This window comes from Macaca thibetana, chromosome 5 (assembly GCF_024542745.1).
Source record: "Macaca thibetana thibetana isolate TM-01 chromosome 5, ASM2454274v1, whole genome shotgun sequence".
NCBI lineage: Eukaryota > Metazoa > Chordata > Mammalia > Primates > Cercopithecidae > Macaca > Macaca thibetana.
Genome location: NC_065582.1, coordinates 109,788,973 through 109,813,733, shown reverse-complemented (window position 1 = coordinate 109,813,733; position 24,761 = coordinate 109,788,973). Strand labels below are relative to the sequence as shown.

At 41.0% G+C, this 24,761-nt stretch overlaps 1 long non-coding RNA gene across 1 annotated transcript in view; it reads right to left on the bottom strand.

Moving 5' to 3' along the window:
- Positions 1 to 23,269, bottom strand: part of LOC126955070 (uncharacterized) — a 38,465-nt gene extending 15,196 nt beyond the window's left edge. The window contains exons 1-4 of the long non-coding RNA XR_007725802.1: positions 23,123 to 23,269; positions 22,024 to 22,153; positions 21,707 to 21,829; positions 14,451 to 14,593 (exon numbers count right to left, since the gene is read on the bottom strand). This is a non-coding gene — a long non-coding RNA (uncharacterized LOC126955070). The remainder of the gene's footprint in view (positions 1 to 14,450; positions 14,594 to 21,706; positions 21,830 to 22,023; positions 22,154 to 23,122) is intronic.
- Positions 23,270 to 24,761: the final 1,492 nt, after the last annotated feature.

The window sequence follows — 24,761 nt, the reverse complement described above, 5'->3', positions numbered from 1 at the left end:
AGGATAAATGCTTGAGGTTTTGGGTAACCCATTTACCCTGATGTGCTTATTACACATTGTATGCCTGTATCAAACTATCTCATGTATCCTATAAATAATACACCTACTATGTATATACAAAAATTAATAATTAAAGAAGTTTTTAAATTAAAAAAAGTTCGTACTACCCAAAGTGATCTGCAGATTCAATGCAATCCCTATAGAAATACCAATGATGTTAATCACATAAATAGAAAAAACAATCCTAAAATTCCTATGGAAAAACCAAAGATCCAAAATAGCCAAAGCAATCTTGAGAAAAAGAACAAAGCTAGAGACATCACACAATCTGACTTCAAAATACACCATAAACTGTATTAACCAGAAAGCATGGTACTGGCATAAAAACAGATGCGTTGATCAATGGAACCAACAGCCCAGAAATAAATTCATGCATTTATAGCTAATTGATTGTGATTATTCATAAAAGCCAAGATATGGAATCAACCTAAATGTTCATCAATAAATGAACTGATAAAGAAAATGTGATATATATATACATAATGGAATACTATTCAGCCTTTAAAAAGAAGAAAATCTTGTCATTTGCAGCAACATGGATGAATCTGGAGGACATTATGTAAAGTGAAATAGGCTGGACACAGGAAAACAAATATCACATTTGCTTGTGGGAGCTAAAAAAGTTGATCTCATATAAAGAGAGAGTAGACTGGTGGTTACAAGCTGTGGTGGTTATGAGTTGAAGGAGGAATTGAAAATATGTTTTGTCAAAGGATCCAACTTTCAGTTAAGCCGGAAGAGTGTGTTCAAGAGATCTACTGCATAACATGGTGACTGTAGTTAATAATATATTGTATTCTTGAAAAATGCAAGAGTGGTTATAAAGCATTCTCTCCACAAAAATTACTGTGTGAGATAATGCATGTGTTAATTACCTAGAGTTAGTCATTCTACAATGTATGTATACTTCAAAACATCATGTTGTACATGGTAAATACATACAATTTTATCTGTCAATATAAAAAAATACTACTACATTTTTTAAAAACTTAAAAAAATAAAAATTGCCATCAGAATCAGCCCTCATTGGACTCACAGTCTACTGGATCTAAACAATGAAATATTTTTGCCTACACTCTGTCCAACTCACCTTTAAGAACTACAATAATTTAACTGCAAATTCCCATCAATCTCTATTGCCTTCCAAAATCATCAGTAGTATCCCCTTCTCTCAGATCTCTTACCCATTCCAGCACTGGTACAGCCCTCTCCGTTGCTGCCCCAGGAAGCTGGTGAGGAAGGCACCTGTGAGACTGAGACTTCTTGGCCTCTACTGGTCATACGCAGCAACTGCCTGAAAAGTATAGCATCCTGGAAGCCCTACAGCCTCCTTACCTCATCCCATTAACCCTTCAGGGTCCTCCACTGCCCCAAAAGAAGACTGATATTTTGCAGAGTATGATAAACTTTGCAGAGTATGGACAGACTCTAGAAACACTGTGACATAATCTTGCTCTTCACAGTTCTGCATCCTTTTCCCATTTTCTCTCTTACATATTTCCCTCCTGTTACTCTTTCTTTTATGTTTAATTACTTCAATTTTTGCATATTTCTGTCTATGTCTTGGGCTTGCTGTTGAAGTTCCTCTCAGCACTGCTTAAAGACACAAATTCAGTTTTATCTATGAGTAGACTGAGCCTAAGGCACATTATTTCAAGCATTCCAGGAAACAAGACACCCAAATTCTACATTCCTCTATTACCAAAATTATTTTCCAAAATGTCCATAATGACTTACAATGCTTTACTTTATTCAGTAAAGATGTATTGAACCTCTACCATGCAACAGGCACAGTTCTAGGCATTGGGGATAGAACAGCAAACAAAACATTAAAATATGGGGCAAATATTTTTATTCCACAATTAGGGCTTCCTTTGAATGCAAATATTGCTGAGAGGTAACACAGATTTACATAAACATTGAATTATTCATGCATATCATCAATTTTTTTGTGAAAGTCATGCATCAGTAGGCAGACAGGGGGAACTATTTAAGGAGCAGCTCTAGCCCTTTTGACTCTCCTGTGGTCAAATCACAAAAGTTATTGTGACAACATAATTTTTTAGAAAGAACACGCACATTGCAGCTACAAATACAGGGGTTTAAAGATAACTCCATTTACTTGCAAACTCTGTGACCTAGAGTAAGATAACTAACTTCTCCGAATCTCTGTGTTTTCCTCTGGAGAAATAGAGGAATCAATATCAATTTATCAGGATTATAGAGCAAGATTGCATGTGTAAGCCCCTAGAGCATGATTGTGCCCAGTCAGGCCTCAGTAAACATGAGCTTCCTTGTCATTCCCAAAGCATCCTGGTTTATGGCCAGAGACCAGTGAGCTAGGGTGACTCTAATAACACCTGCACATAATGGCTGAAATTGCTTTAATAAGGGATAGAGACTTTGACTTCACAATTAGAGGTGTTTCCATAATTAACAAAATTGCCACCCCTAGTTTGCGATCTGATTATACCTACTCCTTTTGCATGCCCAGCCTGCCCTGGCAACTCATGAGACCAAACACAGGAGGTGAGGCTCCCTCTGAGCCCTAGAAACTGTTCGGGGTATTGGTCCTTTCTTCAACGAATGAAGGCCAGGCCAAGGAGTGCATGAAGTCGAGCGTTGTCAGACCTCACACAATATAGGGAGGGAGAAAGCAGGCATTAAGGGCAAGAAGACAGACACTTACTTAGTGTTATTTCTCCCCCTTTGATGTCAGTTTGTGTCATTTTATTTACTGCCTCTAGGGAATCAATTAAAACAGTGCTAATTTATGGGTCTTAATGAACAAGGTATTATGCAAACTGTAAGCATGGCAGCCTTCTTGAATTGGAGAACATTCAAAAGCACAATCACCTGATGTGACATTCTCCCTCCCAGATTCCAAAACAGCATAGGAATAAACATTATGAATACAATTGTGTGTGTCTGTGTGTGTGCGCGCACGTGCACGTGTAGGATGCATGCTGCATGTATAACAGTCTACACTTCTTCTCACACCTACTTCTCTCCTCTCTAAGAACCCAGGCAGAATGTTTGCTAAAAAATACAAAGTTCATCTGCATAATACACAGTGGTGTTTTGCTGTACATGTCACTTCTTGGACTAACAGAGAAATGTATCCCTTAATTGTCCACTCATGTAATTGGTACTTTCGAATCCCTGCGATTAGATAGACACCATCCCAGGCTCCAGAAATGTTAAGGTGAAGAAAGTACAGTCTGCTACTTTAGAATCACAGGCAGTTGGAGGAGGAAGACATCTAAATGACTGTAGCGCCTTATTATACCATAGAGGAAAGATACTCTGGGGAGTGTGGAATGGAGTAGAAGTCAGGACAAGCTTCACTGAATCACTTACAAAGAAAATATCCCCTCCCTCTCCTGTGTTGATCAGCCTGTGGTTCCCCTAGAGCCCTCCCTCCTCAGTCAGCACCGTGAAACTCTGGACTGAATTCCATTTCCTGCCTGGACAGAGAGCCCTGGCAGGATTTGTGCATGAGGACTTTTTGTCAGTGGACTCCTCTGGCCTGAAAAGAGGGAGTAATCCTCGGCTGACATGCTCATGGCCAGTGGACCTGGTCACAGCCAAGTCCCATTCACCAGGATCCAAGCCTCCTGCCTGCCACCCAAACAGTTGGCCATCTGTGGCACTCAGTTGAATTTGAAGCTGAACCTTCCAAGGGCAGGCTAAATCACAGCCACTGCCCAGATAGAAAAACGAAGCCAGCCCTACAGAGCATAACCATTTCATGATTTCAGTTGATTTTCAGCCAAGCATCCTCGTGTTTACCTGTGCTTATCTCACTGCTGTCACTGTCATAATATGCAGCTTGTAAAGCTCATCTTTACTTGCAGAGGCAATGTGGTGCTGGGTGGCTATTAGCCCAGGATCTGAAAACAGATTTCCAGGTTTGAATCCTAGTTCCACCACTTGCTTATTATGTTCTGTAAGAAAAGTCATCCACTGTGTGCTTCAGTTTGCTCATCTATGAAGTGGACATAATAATAGCTCATTCCTGATAGGCTTCAGTGTAAACGGTAGAACAATATGTATTTAGGCAGCAGCAAGGGCAGACACGGCACCCTGGCGTGTTTCCCGTCACAGTCTCAGCCAGCCCTGCCTGCTCTGCTCCTCTTTTCTGGAATTTTAGCTCTCATGGTTTCTGCTTCTCTTCCATCATTATAACTTTCACCTCCATGTTTACATCCAATGTCATCTTCTTTCTTCTCTTCTTTCTTGGTGGCATATGTGAGCTATGATGGGAAAATAAGAGGCATATTCCTCAAAATGTCAGGATTCCAAACCAAGGGACAGATTTGTATTTACAAGGTTAACCTGATGAAACTTAAGCATAGCAGACATGTTCCATGGAAATGTTTGCCAGTGGTATGGATAAAGGAGCAGTGGAAAATGCTTTTGAAATTAAAGCTTTGTCCAGCCAGTTCATATATGGGTCATAACTTCCTCTCCTTGCTGTTGGGAGTTTATAATGAAGTATAGTTTAGTACATCTCAGGACAGTTTCCTTGGCATATATGGTAATTTCTCTAGTCCACAACTTACAGTTCTGTTTACTAAGATTCTGGGTCACATCCAACTTGCGAGAACTTTGCATCCATCTCCTTGAACCCGGCCTTGGGGTGCAAAGAGACAAACTTCTGGTCATCTTACTCCTCACTCCTTACTTATCTGTCTCCTGCTCCAAACTATGTGGTGCCAGATGGCAAAACCATGCCTTATGAATATCCATATCCCCAGAACCAAGTCTAGTGCTGGCATGTAGTAGACACACCATCAGTATTTGTTTAATAAATTGATTTGAAGGTAAGGTCTTTGTTCTTGGAAGCGTTTCAGTAGTCCCCACAGGCAGATGAGGATGGGCAGTTTTGTTTCTGATGAGGAACCAATAACACAATGTGCATGGTGACTGACGGCACACAAGTCAATGGCACACAGCTAGCAAATCGGGGTGGTCCTGCTGGAAGGGGAGGCTAATAATGCCAATGCTTACTGCCATCTGTTGCATTTAATCCATTTTCCCTCTCAAGACAGAACATCTTGAAGAAACTAAGGCAGCACAACATTCTTATACTTTCTTAAAGGTAAACTTTCCTCTCTGCTCATAGAAAGGGAGTTTGCGGCTGACTATGGGGATAACAGAACATGGTGCTTAGAGACAGGGAGGAGAGCCAAACTTCCTGGGTTCCAAGCTCAGTCCAGCTCTGCCAATCACTAGTTACATGACCAGGAGCAAAGTGTTTAACCTCTCTGTGTCTCAGTTTCTTGATCTTAAAAAACAAGGCTTATAATATTACCTCCCTCAAAGGAGTGTTGAGAGGTGAGAATTGAATAAAGTAACATGAGTACAGCACGTAGGGCATGCTTGGCTTGCGATGTGCTCTGTCGGTGTTTATTTAGTAACAGTATTATCCAAGTATGATGTTGGATGGAAGTCTTGTAGGATGAGAATAAGGGGAAATGCCAAGAGGGAAAACCAACTAATGAAGAATGTTCCTGTATTTCTGGCCACCGTGGGCCAGGCCTGGCTGGGAGCAGTAATTATTGTAATTAAAAGCAAGTTTCAGTGTCTCAGAGACCCAAGTAGGATGGAGCCGCTTGTCATAGGTTTTGCCTTGTGAGAAGGCAACGTTGTAATAGGCCATAAAATTGCTCTAACCTTCCGTTCCTAAGTTGTCACATGCTGCCGGATCGATGCCTCCCTGGCACCTGCTGTTGCTAGTAATTTCGGCGCGCTTTCAGCAGCACCTCTCTGCTGCTGCACCCATGCCAAGAACAGCTCAAGGGACTGATAAAGAGACCTAAGTGCTAGGGCCACACAACCCAGGTTGACAAGAGGGCAGGGGGAGGAGAGACTGGGGGCAGCAGGGAAAGGGAAGTGAGAGCGATGAAAGCAAGGAAGCCAGTGGCTGTGGGAGTGCCCCATCTTGTTTTCATATCCTTCTGACCCCAGAAAGAGAAATGACAGTGGAAAGCTTGCTAATAGCAACAGGACACAGAGCCAATCTTTTCTTTTCTCTACTTTCCAGGAGACCTAGGTGACACCACAGCCTATTTGTGTTCTCTGTGCTCCCTGGTATTTGACCTACAGGTCTCTGCATTTTCTCTCCAACCTTTTAAAGCATAATAACTGACCAGGCCTTTCTGAAGCATGTGTTGGAGACAAAGAACACAGGAATATGTCATTTTCTATAAAGGCCAGAAAGGGTGTTGTGACCAGCGAAGTGCTAAAATGACATTTGCACTTAGGTGACAAACAAGCCCATTCCATTCCAGGTAAAGACCAGAGCTTTTTCCAGCAACAATAAAACACAAGAAAGTAAAGGCTGCCCTCGTCAGGGTGCTCTGGGAATGACAACTGCTGCTTCGGAAGGCAGCAAGTTGCATTCTGGAGGCAGACCTTGGATGAAAGATCAGGAATGAAAAGCCACATCTGCTTTCAGGTGGACGCTGCCTAAGGTCTTGTCCTTGAGCAATATTCTTCCAGGCACCAGTACATTAGGAAAGAAGCAACGAATCAGGAGAGAGTCTTGTTTAAGCTGCCCCCTCACATAAACAAAGCCTTTGAAATATGACTTTAAATAAACTGAACTTGAGAAACAAGATTTCTAACACTACAAGAATCTGTGAATAGGTGCATTAGACTGTTACAAACTGTTAGCTGAATCCAGTGCATTTTCAGACGAGGGAGACAAGCAGCCATTCTCCACACAGCTAAAGAAGAAAAAATAAAAAAGTGGCAGTTGAGAGGCGTAAGAACACTCCTGGCTCCATCACAAGATTTGCTGCCTGAAATTGGGCAAGGTACTTGCCCGCTGTTGGACTCAATTTCTTCATCCGTAAAATGAGGTGCCTTGGCTAAAGGATGCCTGAGATTCCTTCCAGCCACGACATGCTATGATCCATGACCTTCATTTTGTACTCTCAGCCAGCAGTATAAGTGCTCCAAAAGAAATAAATGGAGCAAAGAAAAGAATAAAATAAAATAAGAATGTCACGCCAGCCCATCCGTTTTCTACAACCTGCGGGCTCACCCCATTTGAGGGTCCTTGGAGTTAGGGTGAAAGGGTCTACAGTCCTGCCTCACACTTCTAATTGCTGGTGTGATTCTCTTTAATTTGACATACTGAAGTCATGGAATCTTCTTGCATTTTCTTACTCAACAGATAACAGAAATGTGATTGTTAGCAGAAGACAAGCTTTTATTTTTTAAGAAAGATCCTCTACTAAAAGGGTTTAAAATCTTACAGCTCAGGGCTTAATCATAAAGTTCCCTAGAAATAAAGCTCTCAGATGAAAGCTTTTTACACACACACACACAGACACACACACAGACTCCATCTGAAATTCAGTGCTAAAAGCAATCACAATTAAACGTAGAACAAAGAGCCCTTACAATGAGCTGCAGTCAGTGACAAGCCAGCAGAATCTTTGGGGCATTTCTAATTGGGGAGGAGGAAAATCCATAACTGCAATAAGCCACTATCAATGGATAAGCTCATGAGCTACAGAAGGATGATTTAGAAGTTGTCCTTTTGAAGTCTGTTTCCTTACCTGGGCCCCACACAACGCCCTTCTCTCCCTCACACTCATCTCTAATGTGTGTGAAATACTTATTTTTAAAAAGCCAAGTTTTCTTATTTTAATCTGCCAGCCCATAATACGGTTCAGTCGACCCTAAGGCTGTTTTCTTGGCTTTTGCTCTGAGGAGTTGCCAGGAAGGAGAATTACAGCTCCAGACTACTTCTGCTTTACAAAAAAATTGAGGCAGCGGCTGGGCACAGTGGCTCACGCCTGTAATCCCAGCACTCTGGGAGCTGAGGCGGGTTGATCACCTGAGGTCAGGAGTTTAAGACCAACCTGGCCAACATGGCTAAACCCTGTCTCTACTAAAAGTACAAGTATTAGCCAGGTGTGGTGGTGGGCACCTGTAATCCCAGCTACTCAAGAGGCTAAAGCAGGAGAATCACTTGAACCTGGGAGGCAGAGGTTGCAGTGGGACGACATTGCCCATTGCATTCCAGCCTGGGCAACAAGAGCAAAATCCCATCTTAGGAAAAAAAAAAATTGAGGCAGCAACCTGGATTCTGGGCAATTAAGATACCAGGTCAAGTGATTTTTATGAGTCAGATCTGCCAGCTGTGTAAAACCAACATTCTCCTGCCCTTAGAAAGGCAGATGGCAGCAGGAAATATTCTACAGCAGCTTGCTCCTGGGGCCCAGCAGACCTCTCTTGCTTCCCTGCACCGGCCGGCTGCAGGAGGACCACAAGAACGGTCCCACCCAGTTCTGGAGGTGCCTTCACCAAGATGGAGCCCACTGTGAACCACAAGCTGAGCATTGTGCCACTCAGAGTGTCAGCGTGAAGCCTCTCACAACTCTTTCTCAGTTCTTCTCTTTACTCTTCTCTTGGAGACACAACAGAAAAATAAACCCCGAAAGTATAGTAATCAGAAACATTGGGTGTTAGAGTTGCTGTTCTAGCCCCGTCGGTTCTGGATCTAACCAAATAAGGGAACACTTTAGAAGAGGTTTACTCTCTTACAGAGTACATGACACTCAACTCACCCCACACTGAAGCTGGACCCCACATTTCCCTGACTATACTAAAAATTTCACAGTATAAAAAAGATTTTCTTATGTAGTAGGACAAAGCTGTCAGAACCGAAACTGATACTCTTTCTGTTAGGGAAAAAAAAGGTAGAAGGAGGAAGGAGAGAGAAAGAGGGTGGTTTGTGTGAAGATGAGGTGTTACGTAGTCCAGGAAAGTTGGTGTTTGGAGGCACAGAGGTGCTTTGCTGGGGACACGCAGGAGGCGGGGCCAGCACGCAGAGGTGGACAGCGACAATGCACAGGGTCTGCAAGAGCAGAGAGTAGGTAAGAATGAACACATCCAGCTCAAGATCATCAGCACCAATGCTCAGGAAGCTTGAAAAAAAAGTCACACATTCAACCTCAAAAGCTAGTTGGTGAAGGATCTGTTCAAATCTATTGACCATTTTTTACCCGGTTGTTTTTTCCTTTTTTTTTTTTTTTTTTTTTTTTTTTTTTTTTTTTTTTAAGATGGAGTCTCGCTCTATCCCCAGACTGGAGTGCAGTGGTGCAATCTCAGCTCACTGCAACCTCCGCCTCCTGGGTTCAAGTGATTCTCCTGCCTCAGCCTCCCAAGTAGCTGGGACTACGGGCGCCCGCCACCACGCCTGGCTAATTTTTTGTATTTTTAGTATAGACAGGGTTTTACTGTGTTACCCAGATTGGTCTCGATCTCTTAACCTCATGATCCGCCCACCTCGGCCTCCCAAAGTGCTGGGATTACAGGTGTGAGTCACCACTCCCATCCTCTTATTGACTTTTGAGAGTGCTATATGTATTCTACATGTAAGTCCTGGTAAGATATGTATTTCACAAATATATTTTCCCAGTCTGGTTTGTCTTTTCATTTTCTTGACAGTGTCTTTCAAAGGGTCAGAGATCCTAAGTTTGTGGAAGTCTAATTCACCAATTTTTCTTGTTTAGGGTCCATGCTGCTTACGTCCTATCTACGAATGCTTTGTTTAACCCACCATTACAAACATGTTCTCTTGGGTTTTCTTCTCAAATTTTTACAGTTTTAGGTTTTACCTTTGGGTCTATAAAACATTTTGGGTTAATTTGTTGTATATGGTGTTAGGTGTAGGTCTGGGTTCATTCTTTTAGACCAATGTCCAATGCTCTCCACAACACTTGTTGAGAAAACTATCCTTTCTTTATTGAATTACTATGGTACCTTGTAGGAAATCAATTGTCCATATATGAGTAGACTATTTCTGGACTCTCTTCTGTTCCATTAATCTACATGCCTATTTTTTCACCAGTGCCACAGATGTCTCACCATAGAAAAAATGTGAATGCCAAATAAGCACATGAAAATATGCCCAACATCATTTCTCATTAGGGAAATACAAATTAAATCCACAATGAGATTCCACTATACACCTGTTAGCATGGATAACATAAAAAATGTTGAGGCCAGGCACGGTGGCTCACGCCTATAATCCTAGCACTTTGGGAGTCTGATCACGAGGTCAGAAGATCGAGACCATCCTGGCTAACACAGTGAAACCCCATCTCTACTAAAAATACAAAAAATTAGCCAGGCGTGGTGGTGGGTGCTTGTAGTCCCAGCTACTCAGGAGGCTGAGGCAGAAGAATGGTGTGAACCTGGGAGGCGGAGCTTGCAGTGAGCTGAAATGGCCCACAGCAGTCCAGCATGGGTGACAGAGCAAGACTCTGTCTCAAACAAAAAATGTTGAAAATAAAAAGCAATGGTGAAAATGAGGAACAAGTGGAACTCTTATACATTGCTAGTACAAGTACAAAGTGGTGCAGCCGCTTTCAGAAAGAACTGGAAAGTTCTTATTAAATTAAGCATACCCTTTTTCATATGACTGACTTCTAGGTCATCAAGAGAATTTGACACATATGTACACATAAAAGCCTGTAGGTGAATTTTTAGAGCAACTTTAATCCTAATCACCAGATACTGGAAACAAGCCAAAAGTTTGTCAAATGGCAAGTGAATAAACAAACCCAAGCACATTATGCTGTACAATGGGAAACTACTTAACAATAAAAAGAAACAAAATGATCCATTCCACAACATGAATGAATCCAAAAAGCAGATTATGCCTAGTGGAAGAAACCACAATCAAAAGACTGCATATGGCATGCTTTCATTCATATGACATTAAGGAAAAGGCAAAACTATGCTGACAGGAATCAGTGGCTTCCAGGAGCTGACGGGAGTGGAGGGGATTGACTGTAAAAGAGCATGAGGGGCTTTTTGGATAATGAAAATAGTCTTTGTCCTTACTGTGGTGATCACACAACTCTATATATTTGTCAACATTCTTGGAACTGTACTCCTAAACAAGGAAATTTTATTAGATGTAAATTATACCTCAATAACTCTGACTTTAAAAAAACTGCTAGCTGGCAGACCCTCACAAGATCAGCAATTTGGTGGTGTGGAAGAAGGGGGAGCTCTCCAGCCTCAGGTACCAGCCGCTGAATTAATGTTGTTTTATGTTAATTAAATTTATTAATATAACTCTGCGATAAGAATACCTGTCTTCTAGTTCCAATATTCCCAAAAGTGATGGGAGCAGGGGAGATGTGCCAACCTGGCAATATTCTGTGAAACTAATTACCTCAGGATTTTGTGTAAGAATGAACCAACACAGGTGCTACACTCAAATAACAAATTAAACACACCCGCCCTCAGAGAGATTTTGCAATATACCCGCAAGAGTTTGTTGCTTTTTGTGAACCTCATGCATAAAACAGGGTTTATGGTTATTTTGAGGTTTTGCCACCTCTATCCAATATGGGCATTGGAGGGCGTGTTGGTGACTGCATTTCTCTTTACTGAGTCTTCCTCTGTTTCCTTTGATCCGCCAGCCAGTGGCTGCTGTCCATGGTCCCTGAGAGGCAACTCACAGGTGTCTCCTGGGCAAATTTGATAACGCATAGGAGATCCAGTCAGTCCAAGGCAATGGATCCCATCAAAACAGTCACACAAGCAACACAAACCTGGGGCTACTTATTCTACACTGCAGGCCCCAGAACAAGAATCACAGGCTCTGAATCTTTGCATTTGGCCCCAGTCACAGAGATACCAGCATCTCCCAAGTCCAGGCAGTGTCAGATGAAGTGGGTTGTGCTGGCCTTCTTTCTAAATCCCCCTGGTCAAAGAGTTTTTTATTTTGTTTGTTTTGTTTTCTGAGATGGAGTCTTGCTCTGTTACCGAGGCTGGAGTGCAATGGCATGATCTCAGCTCACTGCAACATCCGCCGCCCAGATTCAAGTGATTGTCTTGCCTCAGCCTCCTGAGTAGCTGGGATTACAGGTGCATGCCATCACGTCCGGCTAATTTTTGTATTTTTAGTAGAGATGAGGTTTCATCATGTTGGTCAGCCTGGTCTCAAATCCCTGACCTCCTGATCCACCCTCCTCAACCTCCCAAAGTGCTGGTATTACAGGCATGAGACACCACGCCCAGCCAAAGAGTTGTTTTTAAATGACAAGCCATTTGAGTCCCTCTATTCCTCAGCCCCAACCATTCTTTCTAATTTTATTTCCTGACCACCCCTCCCCTACCCCACCTTATACCCATCCTACACTCCAGGTACATCAGACTGTTGGGCTGACTATAAGCCCAAAGGGCACTGATTCATTTATATTCCTTTGTCCATATTTCTTCAGCTCAAATGCCCTTCCTGTGAAAAATCTCCCCCTATGAAAATCATAGTCTTTCTTCAAGGCCCAGCTCAAAGGTCTCCTCCTCTGTGAAGGCCTCCTGACTTCCTCAATCAGAATTATTCTCCATGACTTCTGTTTCCTCAGGGTGCTCCCCTCCATCCCTCATGGCCTCTGGCTCTCAGTGCCTATCAAGGGCCCACACTTAATGGGGCACTGTCAACATTTGTCAAGTTAGACTGTACTCGTCTCTATCACAAGACATCCCTTGCTTAAACACTCCCTTGAATATTTCCAAATAAAATAATGTCTTGTATCTGGCTCTTTTTCAGATTACTATTGTTTCTGTGTGAAAATTTCCACTCTTGTATTGAGGCTATGAACATAGACTCCAAAATAAAAAGCAAAGGAAACTCAATCAATCCAAATATTAAGTCTTATTGAGCAATAAAATAATTGCCTTGTTAAATTCAACTGCTTTTTGAAGAAAGCTATATTCAGTCACATTGATCTGGGTGTAGACATAGACTAATGTTCCCATTAGGTATTCCAAGGCATGTTTTTTCATCTTTAATCCATCACATCAATTTTGAGATTATTTCTTACAGAGTATTTCTATGTTTCCTGGAAAACCAACAGGATATGAAAATGTTAAGAGACTTTTTATCAGAGAAAATGTACTGCCTTTATTTTGTCTATAATCTTGTCTTTCTGTGAACTTCCACCTGCTGGTTAGAGAAAAATAAATTAACTAAATGTCTAACCTGGTTTAACTTTAGCTTGATCCAATAATTTAAACAGCCGCTTTAGGGAATACCCAGTCTCTCTTGAATAAAATGCTCTTTCGAACAGCCTTCCTCTTACCCTGCTTCTCTCACGATGATGGCAGTGAGTGTGGGGGGGGGAGGGGGAAGGGGGCTTAGGTGTCCCGCAGCTGCAACATCAGACCTGTTGGTTTTTGACTAGGCATCCCCATTAAGAGGAAACCAGAGACCCTCAGTGTGCCAGCTAGATTCTCTTCTTCTCCAACCAACTGCTCTCCCTTCTTAACTATGTGGGCCTATCCCATGATGGTTAGTGTTGGCCCCTCCTAGAATCTCAAAACAAAAACCCATTATCTTCACAGGATATCTTATATGTCTTCCTACTCCCTACCCTCAGGCAAAAAACAGAACAGGAAAAATACACACTGACCACCTCACTTCTTTCTCTCTTCTGTCCTACGTCTTCCCACTCTTTTTTGGAACAGAAAGCTCAACTGAAGTGCTAAACCAGCACCCATCTTTAGCCCCCTCCCCAGCTGACTGTGCCTTTACTAAATGATTCTTTATCCTGTCAATATATAAGCCATGTTGTGATCTTGTGAAAATTCTCTGATGAAAAATATTATTCTTTCAATTCTCTAATTAAAAGCAGCTCTTCCTTTTAAATAAAACTATGCCTGCCTTGTTTTATTTGCCATTGGTTCAGGCTGATGGTAGGCAAACACCTCTGTTGTGTCTCCTGAATATGAATGCATCATGCCACAATGGAATTTCAATGCCTAGTGACAAGCTGTCAATTTTCCTAAGAGAAGCATCAGAGTTATACGGATGCTTTGTCAAAAGGCATTTAGTCAAATGCACATCTGACCTTTCCTCTTCTGTCTATCACAAATTCAACCATAACCATTCCCAGTCTGTGGTTTCCCACATCACCTGGCTTCACCTGAGCTCAATTCTTCTCTGCCTTCACCTTTACCCTCAGCACTATAGTACTTGTAGCGCTAGCTTTTTAAAAATTCCTCTACTATAATTCTTTTTTCTCAAAAAAATGGAAATTTGCTTACACAACTTTGAGACCATCTTCAACATCAATGCAGTTTCCAAACTCAGAAGCTCATCTCATCCTTCCCCTCTTTATTCCTCTGTGTCACTTCTTACACCAGCCAGGAAGACCTTCTCCAGGACCATCTGCTCTCCTGGAACCTGGGAGCCCCTTTTATACACAATTTTGCAACTCAAAAAGGAGACTCCCACCTGGCCTCAACTTTCTTAGGTCTTAGTATCAGAACCTCTGGCTACTGCAGTCTCTATTCAAATGCAATTCTTGAAATGAATTCATACTTTTTTCTCTCAGCTTTAAAATTTTTACCTGGCTTGTTCATCTCTGACACGTGCACAGGGACTGCTCCTTGGACTAAAAGTCAAGAAATCTGGAAACCTCTGACTCCAACACAAATAAGCCACGTGACCTTGAAGGTGTCATCTCACTCTTCTGAACCTCAGAAGACTCATCTATAAATTAAGAAGGTTTGAAGTAAGTGATGGCAGAACTCATTTCTACTCTAATATCATTTGTTTCAATAAATTTCTATCCTTTTTAAACACGACTCTTTGTTTTCAATTGAGGCAAACAGTAGTGAGAACTTTCCTCTCCTCTTTGTACACCTGCTGTACCATCAAATTAGGATGAATTAAAAGCAAAGCTTCTAACAATATAACTTGCTTTCTTTCCTTTCCAAATTTTAATTGACTCTTTAACAGGTGGGCTTTAACCTGCTCTCCACTCCAACATTTTAAATAATAATATTTTTCATCACATTAGCCAGAGTGTGCCAGCATTATTAAAAATAAAGCAATCACATTTAACAGAGGTAAATGAACACAAGAAGCTACTTTTGTCCAGAGTGTTCAATTATATTAGGGCAGTATGTACATCTATACATACTGCCAAGAACACACATTTTTTCTTAAATCTTTTATTTACTTCCCACACCTATTTCCTAATTTTAACACTGGCCATTCTAGCTCTCAGAATGTGTTTCAAAATTCCTAATTTGCTCATTCATTGCATTGTTTTCTGAAACCTCTTTCAGTCTTTTCAGGTGTTTGGTTTTATTTTTGTCTCATTATTGTTGCTGGTTTTCCTTTGTCTCTATAATACGCCTACTCTGTGGTCACTTTATTTGGGTTTATTTCAGAGCCTGTCTCTGAAGATTTTGAAATCAAATGAGAAAAGATCCTTCGCATTACTTGTCATTATTTTAAAAGAACTATGTCCATCTGAATAAAATTAAATATTTTATACAAGATAGTGAAAGTATGGAATAATTCTAATTTTCTTACACAGGTACTGCATATATATGTTGATTACTTGCTAATGTGTATCTTCAGGGATGGGAGAAAGGTTAGTATGAAAATGTTTTGCTACCTTCACAGAAGGTCTGCACTCTGGTTGGATCAAACAATTGGTTAATTCAACAAAGTTGCCAAAAAATAGCAATCAATTCAGTGAAAAGAAAATCAATCACAGAGGTAGTTTGGTTGCTTTGTAGACAAAACAGTCAGAAGAGTGATTGAATTTTTCACTTTTCAATGAGTTGTTTTGGCCTTGTGTGGATGCAGCCATTAACTCATTAATCACCCAGAACTCCTCAGTGGCTGAGAGAGGGAAATCATTACTTTCCAAGTATAGATCGCATATTAACAATATGCAAAAGGCCTGCCAGGGTGAATGTGCTCAATGACCCCATTTGAGAAAAATGAGTTTCACAAATATTTTATAGCATATGGAGGTAAACTGTACCTGATTTATCATTTCACTTTCCAATTGTGAAACTCTATGTCTGCTAGTGTAAGTTTGCAGAGAATTTAATATACATAAAATATATTCATTTAATCCTTAAATTAGAGTGAATTTTAATTCATAGAGTGCTACAAAAATAATTCTTGCAACATATTGGGCTTCCCCACATTGATTTTATGCAATATCAAAATGGAGGAGTTTTGCACACATCACAATTAGCTCCCACCCGTGCAGTATACATATATGCCATTCCGATAAATATGTATATTTTCCCATATGGTGTTGAATGTTAGCGTCTAATTTACCTCTTAATTTTTAATTAATTTTAAATTACATTCTAAATGAAGCCGACAGGAGTCTAATTTGCATGCTTATTTGCATATCTGTAAACACACTGTTTGCATTGTTTATCTAGTCCCTGTCCCCATGACATACAGAGGTTTTTCTCACCCCGTGTGTCGAATTGAGACTGCCAAAGCATCAAGGTGCCCTCTAAGACTTGCAGACACTATTCTAATCTAGAACGGATGATGCTGGCTCTCTTTTCTCCACAATGGCCACAGAGGATTCTGAAAGGCCAAGGTCAATGATAGCAGTTAAGCCCTCTGCTTTCTCAGAGGAATAGCAGTATCTGTGATTCATCTTTAGAAAATAAAACTATATACTTTTTGAACACTGTGGATTTTTTTAAATGTACAATGCCCTAAATGACTGAAATAATAACACCAAATCAGAAAAACAAAGTCACGTTATATTATCTTCTGGACTGATAGCTTCCTAACCCAGTCAGAAGAAGGCAGCACAGAACAAAGGCATTTTCCTCTGCAACAAGCAATGGATTATTTTCCTTGTCTGAGTAGGCTATCCTCTGGCAGCACTAATGGCAGCTGTGGCCTGTTGGTACCTTGCCTTTTGACAACAACGTACCATATGTGCAACTTCAGTCAATCAATATACAAGCCACCTCAAAGACCCTTTGGAGACTGACAAGCAGTTCAGGATTCAAGGAGATTTGATGTCTTTTTGTACACGAATTTCACCAGCAGACAGGACTACAGGACTACTTTTCTCCCGAAAAGTACTGTGATTCCCCTCTTTGTTCATAGCTTCAATAAGCAAAGATATTGTGGAAAATGATTTTGTTTTGCTATAAGGCAAGTACTATACTGCGTGTTAATAGGAGTTTGCTGATCCTGTTTGAGGTCATACCTATCCGATTTCTAATTCCAACTTTTCTGTGACCTTGGGCACCTTCCTTAATCTCACCGAAGCTTTACCATCTCTATTATTGACTAAAATCTTAGAAATGATTATCTTTTGAGGTTGTAATAAAGACTAAGCAAAATGGAAATCTCCTGGAACATTTTTCTGTATTTTTCTTTCCTCTCCAGTGGAAATAGATACCAAGTCCCAAGCCTGGCAGATGTTAAATGTGGTATCTCATGGCACATAAAGAGAACAGACTAGACCTGGGGGAATTGTATGCTGCTGTCTTGATCTTTACTCCAATAGTACCACCTGCTTTCTTGTTGTAAAAAACTTCCATGGCTGCCCTATCAAAAGTAGACTTTCCCTTTCAGCTCTTTGTTTTCAAAACCAAGCCAGCCCTCAGTGGACCAAAAGTAATATTAAATGTGTCAAAGTGATGGTCTTTACAGCTGGATTGTCGTCATACAACCAATCAATCAACAACAAGAACAATAACACTTTCCCTACAAAGAGCAGAAAAAATATTCTTCCTTCCAAAATAGCCAGGAAACATGTACATCAAACACTGACTGGTGCACAATTTGTTGTACCTGGTCATTCCGTACACAAGAGCCTACCTGATACCTCTCGGAGGGGATGTAACTCCAAACTCACTCACTCCACTCCACTTTCAAGGATTTGAATCAACCAGCAACAATGAATGCAGTTATGTATAAAAATGTAAATAGGTCAAAGAAATCACAGCAAAGATAAAAGAAAGGTACGTGAGACCAAATGGAAAATCAGCTCACTGAAACATATGCGAAGAGATTGCACATAGTTATAAAAATAGGAATCTTAATGTGGTTCTGAGTTTCTATGCATCCAAAAAGTATTATTTAATCTATTACAGGAGACACATTCTCCATAAAATAAAATAATACCTGTTTCCCAAGAAAGCAATGCTTCCAGGCACTAAACTCTTAGAGACATGTCTCCTGCTGACACCCATAAAGGGAAATCTATGAGTCTGAAACTATTTACCTACAAACTTATCCCATAACTCTGTGCTTTTTAAATAGATAAAAGACTCAAAATTAATCTTTCGGTCCTCTCTGCTCCTACATGTTTTGCTCTCTATAATGGAAGCTTTACAGAGTGACCTACTTCAGGCAAAGGGTCACATCTTGGCGTACTCTAGAGTTGCTGTGTACAGCTGTGCAGCCTGTGCACTGCATTTAACTAGACTATGGTGAGTGATGCCCCTCTGGGGCTTAGCAATGCAGTTTGCAGCATGCCACAGAGTATCTTCCTTGTAGAAAGCATTCAGTCAATATTTGCTTTATTACGTAAACATACCTCTGCAGTAAACACAGGGGTTATTCATGTCTGTCCCTGCCTGGATGTGAATTCTAGCTCTGCCACTTGCCAACTGTGTGACCTTGGAAAAGTTACCTAACCTTTTGGCACATGTATTCCTCATCTATAAAACGAAGATAGTAAAAGTGCACACCTAATAGGATTAAGTACTTTATGTATGTAAAGAGCTCAGAACAGTGCCTGGCACAAAGATTCTGCATTAGTATTATTCCGGTTTATTCTGGTGTAGAAAATATACAGGTGGATTTCTATTTTAGTGTTCTTAATGGGCTATTCAAATAATTGTGCTCCTTCTTAAAAGTACCTTTTACATAGGAATGTTGCAATGGTACAATGCATTAAGGAAGTCTACAATTCCAAGAGAATACAATAAGGAAGGGGAAGGAGATTAGCCCTTTTGATCACCTATGGTATGCCAGGCACTGAGCAAACACTTCATGTATGTGGTCTTATTCAGTCCTCACAACTATCTGATAAGGTAGAAGTATTATGTGTGCCCTAAAACAAGCTTAACCAGTCTGTGAGTGCAAATTGTGTTACATCCTCAGTAAGCATCCCGCCATCATCAGTTAATACAGAACCCAGCCCTGACAAAATCTCTCCATCTTTGCCTCTGGGTCTCCAAGGCTATCTCCATGCCTCTCAGAGGGGTTGTAACTCCAAACTCACTCACTCCACTCCACTTCCAAAGATTTGAATCAACCAGCAAGAATGAATGCAGTTGTATATAAAAATGTAAATAAATCGAAGAAATCACAGCAAAGATAAAAGAAAGGTACATGAGACCAAATGGAAAATCAGCTCACTGAAACATATACCAAGAGATTGCACATGTGCAAAGCCCATTGGTCAGATGCCTCTTGCATCTGCCAGATATCACTGTCCCTTCTGCTAGGCATGGATCCTGAAGAGACAGCTGCCAGATCTGCTGGCAGCTTCTGTATCTGCCTAGTATTGCCACCTTTGCTGGGCACTAGACTTTCATTGCGTGCTGCCACATAGGCTGGGCATCATCACTGTTGGCAGTCTCCCTTGCATTTCCTCCTGGCCTCTAGTTGCTCTTCAGCTACTGTGCTGCTCCCCCTGCATTTTGCATTATTGAAGTCCTAGTAGAGATTGTAGGAGGAAAGTCACTCTCTCCACTTGGGGCACTTGTACCTTTCCAACAGGTCATCAAAACAGGAATGCTTGTGCCTTGGTGTCTCTCATTTCTTAAGAAAACATCAGGACAGGAGCTGTGGCTCACTCTTGTAATCCCAGCACTTCGGGAGGCTGAAGTGGGCAAATCACAAGGTCAGGAGTTTGAGACCAGCCAGGCCAACATGGTGAAACCCTTCTGTACTAAAAAAATACAAAAATTAGCCAGACATGGTGGCACGTGCCTGTAGTCCCAGCTACTCGGGAGGCTGAGGCAAGAGAACAGCTTGAACCGGGGAGGCAGAGGTTGCAGTGAGCTGAGGTCACGCCACTGCACTCCAGCCTGAGCAACACAGTGAGACTCCATCTCGAAAAAAAGAAAGAAAGAAAAAGAAAAAAAAAAAAAACCATCAATTTGGCCGGGTGCAGTGGCTCATGCCTGTAATCCCAGCACTTTGGGAGGCCAAGGCAAGTGGATCACCTGAGGTCAGGAGTTTGAGATCAGCCTGGCCAACCTTGAGATCAGGTTTCAACAACAGGTGAAACCCTGTCTCTACTAAAAAATACAAAAAAAAAAAATTAGCCAGGCGTGGTGGTGGGCACCTGTAATCCCAGCTACTTGGGAGGCTGAAGCAGAAGAATCGCTTGAACTTGGGAGGCGAAGATTGTAGTGAGCCAAGGTTTCACCATTGCACTCCAGTCTGGGCAATAAGAGAGAAACTCAGTCTCAAAAAATAAACAAATAAATAAATAAATAAATTTGGATTTGTTTTACATTCAATCTTCTCTATATCCAGAACCCAGATGAAACGAGGGCGATGTCAGGGATATATCTGAAGCTTTACACTGCCCAAAACTTCCTTCTGGACCCCAGGGGCTTGCCACTAGACCAGCCTACAAGCTATTGTAGAGTTTGAAAGATTTTTTGAGAGTGACATAGTTGCTTTACTAATTTTTTAAAAAGAGCTTTTTTCTGATATATCTGTGTCTAGAGTCAAGATAGAAAATATGCAGATATATGCTACATTTATCTAATGTCACTATATCCCATGTTGTAAACATTAATAACAACTTCAGAGTCAGGGGGAAATGTAAGGAGAGTGTGATAGAGACAGAGCCTAGAATAATAGAAAAAGTAACAATTCTGAGACCAAATAGATGTGGGTTTTATCCCAGCTCCATGTACCTTCCAGTCAATTACTTCACCTTAACTTTCTTATTTATAAAATTGAAATGATAATAGCACACTTGGAAATTCAAGAAATAGAGTTATTGTGCATGAAATGCCTGGTGTATAGTATGTGCTCAATAAATGATCATTCTTTTTTTTTCATTATCATCACTTTGTAATTTTCTTTGGATATGGACTTTGGGGGCTCTAAATCATGAAAAGTGACAGGCAGCTGAAAGAACAGTGCTGTTCCATAATTATTTATTGAATGTCTCCTGTATTTAACTTTGCATTAGCTCAGAGGGATACAATGGAGAACAAGAGCAACAAAGCTCCCACTCTTAGAGCCTACACTGTAGGTGAGAAGATATAAAATACATAAACGAGTAATAGTATTATAAATGCCATTAGTACTCTGAAATGAGTGTACAAAACATGCTAGGAATAAATAATGTGCAATCTATGAAGAGTTTTATGGGGAGAAGAGTGAAATGATATAATTTATATTTCTAACAGATCACAGAGACAGTTTGTGGAAAATGGAAAGTTGCAAGTGTGAAAGTGAGCAAGTGAAAGTCATTCTCTGCTGCAGGAGAGCGACATAAGCTGGCCTTGCTTGACTTCAAAATAGTTTTCAGTGCAATCAATTCACCATTTCCGTGTGGAGAAGGTCTGTTGTTCAGACTCATTGGAGGCTAAAAAAGGTTCTTTATGGTGAGAGCTGGTAAGTCAGTGAAACGGCTCCCAACTCGAAGTTGGATCATGGGGTATTGCAGCAGAAGACTCCAAAAGTCACAGATGAAAGAAGGTTGCGCCAAATTTAGAATAAAGAGATTTAGAAGGCTGCTGGTCGGCTTGAGGCACAGATTTCAGATGGCACAGGAGGAGATAGCAAGCAGTGTTGGACAGGTCTTCATGTAAGGAAGGAGCCAGGACCTGCTCTTACCAGAAAGCTGAGCTCTGCCATTTGATTTCTTTTAGTGCCATGTAAGTCTCTCCATCCCCGAGGTAATTTGATACAGTCTGAGAAGGCTCCTGCTCTCTATGAGCTGGGCTTTTGCAAGAGATGCTGCAGAGAGAAAACCTATGTTAGACCTGTGTACATGTTTATGTCTGTGTGTGTATATATACATACATACATATATATGACCATTTTAATTTATTTAATTTATAAATCATTTTGCTATAACACAAATATCTTGCAAAAAATGTTATAGTCTACGAGTTCCTACAAAATCACAAGCAAGAACTAGAGACATGTACTTGACATAATGTGAAATCTTGTGCTCTGTGCTTCTGCAGGAAGAGTTGAGGTGATTCTTCAGACGCTGATCAAAATTCCCTGCCTCTCTCAGGGTCGCTGAGCCTCGGAATGGCAGGAGCACTGCGCCATCTGGTGGGCAGATGCACTGCATCAACGTTCATTAGCAGAGGCTTTTTACACACACACACACACACACACACACACACACACACACATGCTTTTCAAGGAAGACTCGAGAACAAATCCAGAAGCTGAGCTGACAACTACAAAATACCATCAATTAAAGCTATTCTTTGGTAAGTTTCACAACAGATTAATTTATAAATGAAAAGGATTGAAATGTGGTACCACTGTAAATCTTTAATTTTTCAGTAGGATATATATTATCTGATAGTTAATGGGTGTGTACCCTGTGCCAGGTAGGTGTTAGTCTATGTACTTTACACGTGTTAACATATGTCATCCTCACAGCAATCCTATAGGATAGGTACTATTTCCATCCCATTTTACAGGTGAGGAAACTGAAACAGAGAGGTTCAGTACCTTGCCCAAAATTGCACAAGCTGGTATGTGGCAGAGCAAGAATATAACAATGTTCTTGAGCTCTTAGGCACTAGGCTAGGCTGCTTCTCCGATATACACAATGTAGCACAGTGAGATTGGGTGTCATTAAGACAGAGGTCAGAAAACAGGATTTTGAAAAGCGTGTTCCGAAAGCATAAGATTCTGTTTTCAAATTGCTTCCCCAAGCAAAAGAATACAAAACTCTGAGCTTCCTATAAGGCAGAACCTTTATAAAAAGCAAGTTTTTGAAAACTGCTTTACAAAAAAAAGGACACTTTTTAGAATCACCAAATTTGGAACTAAAGAGCAAGATCCCTTGATGATCATAATTGTGGTAGTTAATTGTATGTGTTGACTTACTGGGCCATGAAATTCTCAGATACTTGGTCAAACATTATTCTAAGTGTGTCCATAAGAGTGTTTCTGGATGAAATTAATGTTTGAATTGAGAGGCTGAGTGAAGCAGATTGCATTCCTAAATGTGGCAGGCCTCGTCCAATAGGTCAAAAAACTGAGTAGGACCCAGAGACTCACCCTTGCTTGAGTAAGAACAAGAGGAAACTCCCTCCCCCTGACTGCTTTGAGATGGGACATCAGTCTTTTCCTGCCTTCAGACTCAAACTGAAATATTGACTCTTCTTCGGTCTCCAGCTTGCCAACTGCATATCTTCGGACATTCTATTGGCTCTGTTTCTCTAGAAAATCCTTATTAATGTGATGCTCGTTGTGTCATCATCACATTGCCATCATCATTGTGGTCACCCTCAACATCATCATCATCATCTTCTCTACCTCACACTGAGTGTCCCCCCTTGCAGGTACAGTGTTCAGTGCTCTGAGACTGTGTGTGTAAAAGAGCTTATTTCACAGATGAGTAAACCGAGGCTCAGTGAATTTGGAACATGTACCCAACACCTCACCAACAGTCAGTGGTACAAGTGAGACCATGGTTATGAACAACCCAGGGCATTTTTCTCTATGCCAAGTGGCACCTCCCACTAGATGGAACAGTCATCAACAACAAACATTTGGAAGGATGATGGCATGTTTTCCATCTTCAGATATCTTATTAACTCTAATTTTCTCCAAAAGTGCTTTCTCATTCCTTTGAAAGCCATTATTTTCCTTCTTTTCCGGGGTGACATGTCATTTTAGCTTGGTTACTTTTGAGGCAATTTAATCTGATTTTGGTAGGAACCAGTTATTCTTCTTACATCTGATCATTCAGCAACTAACAGGCATTTTCCACAACTGCAGATACAAAAGAGACAAGAAAAAGTACAGCTCACCTTACATACCCTGATTCATCTGAGCTGGGCATGATTCAGCTACTCATGATATTGAATTTGGGAAATATGTGTGTCTTCAGACTTTTTCCCCTCTCTGTATGGGACAGCACTGGAAATTCAAGCAACAGAGGGATGAACTTATACACAAGACTGCTGCAGCCTGCATAAAAATGTACAAGTAGACCTGGCTGCCAAGGACAAGAGAGGGTGGGGCATCAGTCCAGCACATGCTCCCATGACAACTTCCAAAGGAAAAATAGATTATAATTATTAGAAACCCAATTGCCCTATTAAAATACATGAAATAACTACATAAATTGTGAAATTGAAGTAATGGGGTTTTTTTTTAAAGAAGTGAAAGATATTTGTATCCAGAAAGAAAATTTAAACCAAGATATATATCTAAGTAAACTGTGCCCTTCCCACCCCTAAGCCCCAAAATGTTAATCAGATGTGTAGTCCCAGAGTCAGGACCTCTTGGCCCATGGTGAGTTCAACTTGGACAGACTCCTTTGAAGAGATAAACTATCTAGGATAAGAAGAGAACTTGCTGGAAATAGCCAGATAAGTAACAGTAGATTGTAGCCTATCTGCCGGGAAGCACACTTTTTCTCCAGCCATTTGCAGGAAGAGCTAGAGAAGTAGGTTGCTATGCCATTACAAGTCATTTTCTCTCCTGAGCTACGCCAGCCCATGCTCCTTTTTCATTCCAATTGCTGCATTTCTAGAGGATCATACTGCCATTTTTCTCTTCTCTGTCTAACACCAATTGCACTTCTGGGCTGTTGCCCCCACTGCTGATGGTGTTAATCTCCATGGGAACCAATGTGACTCAGAGGGTCAATGTGTGCTTGGCAAGTCCTATTACGATCATTGCCAGCATG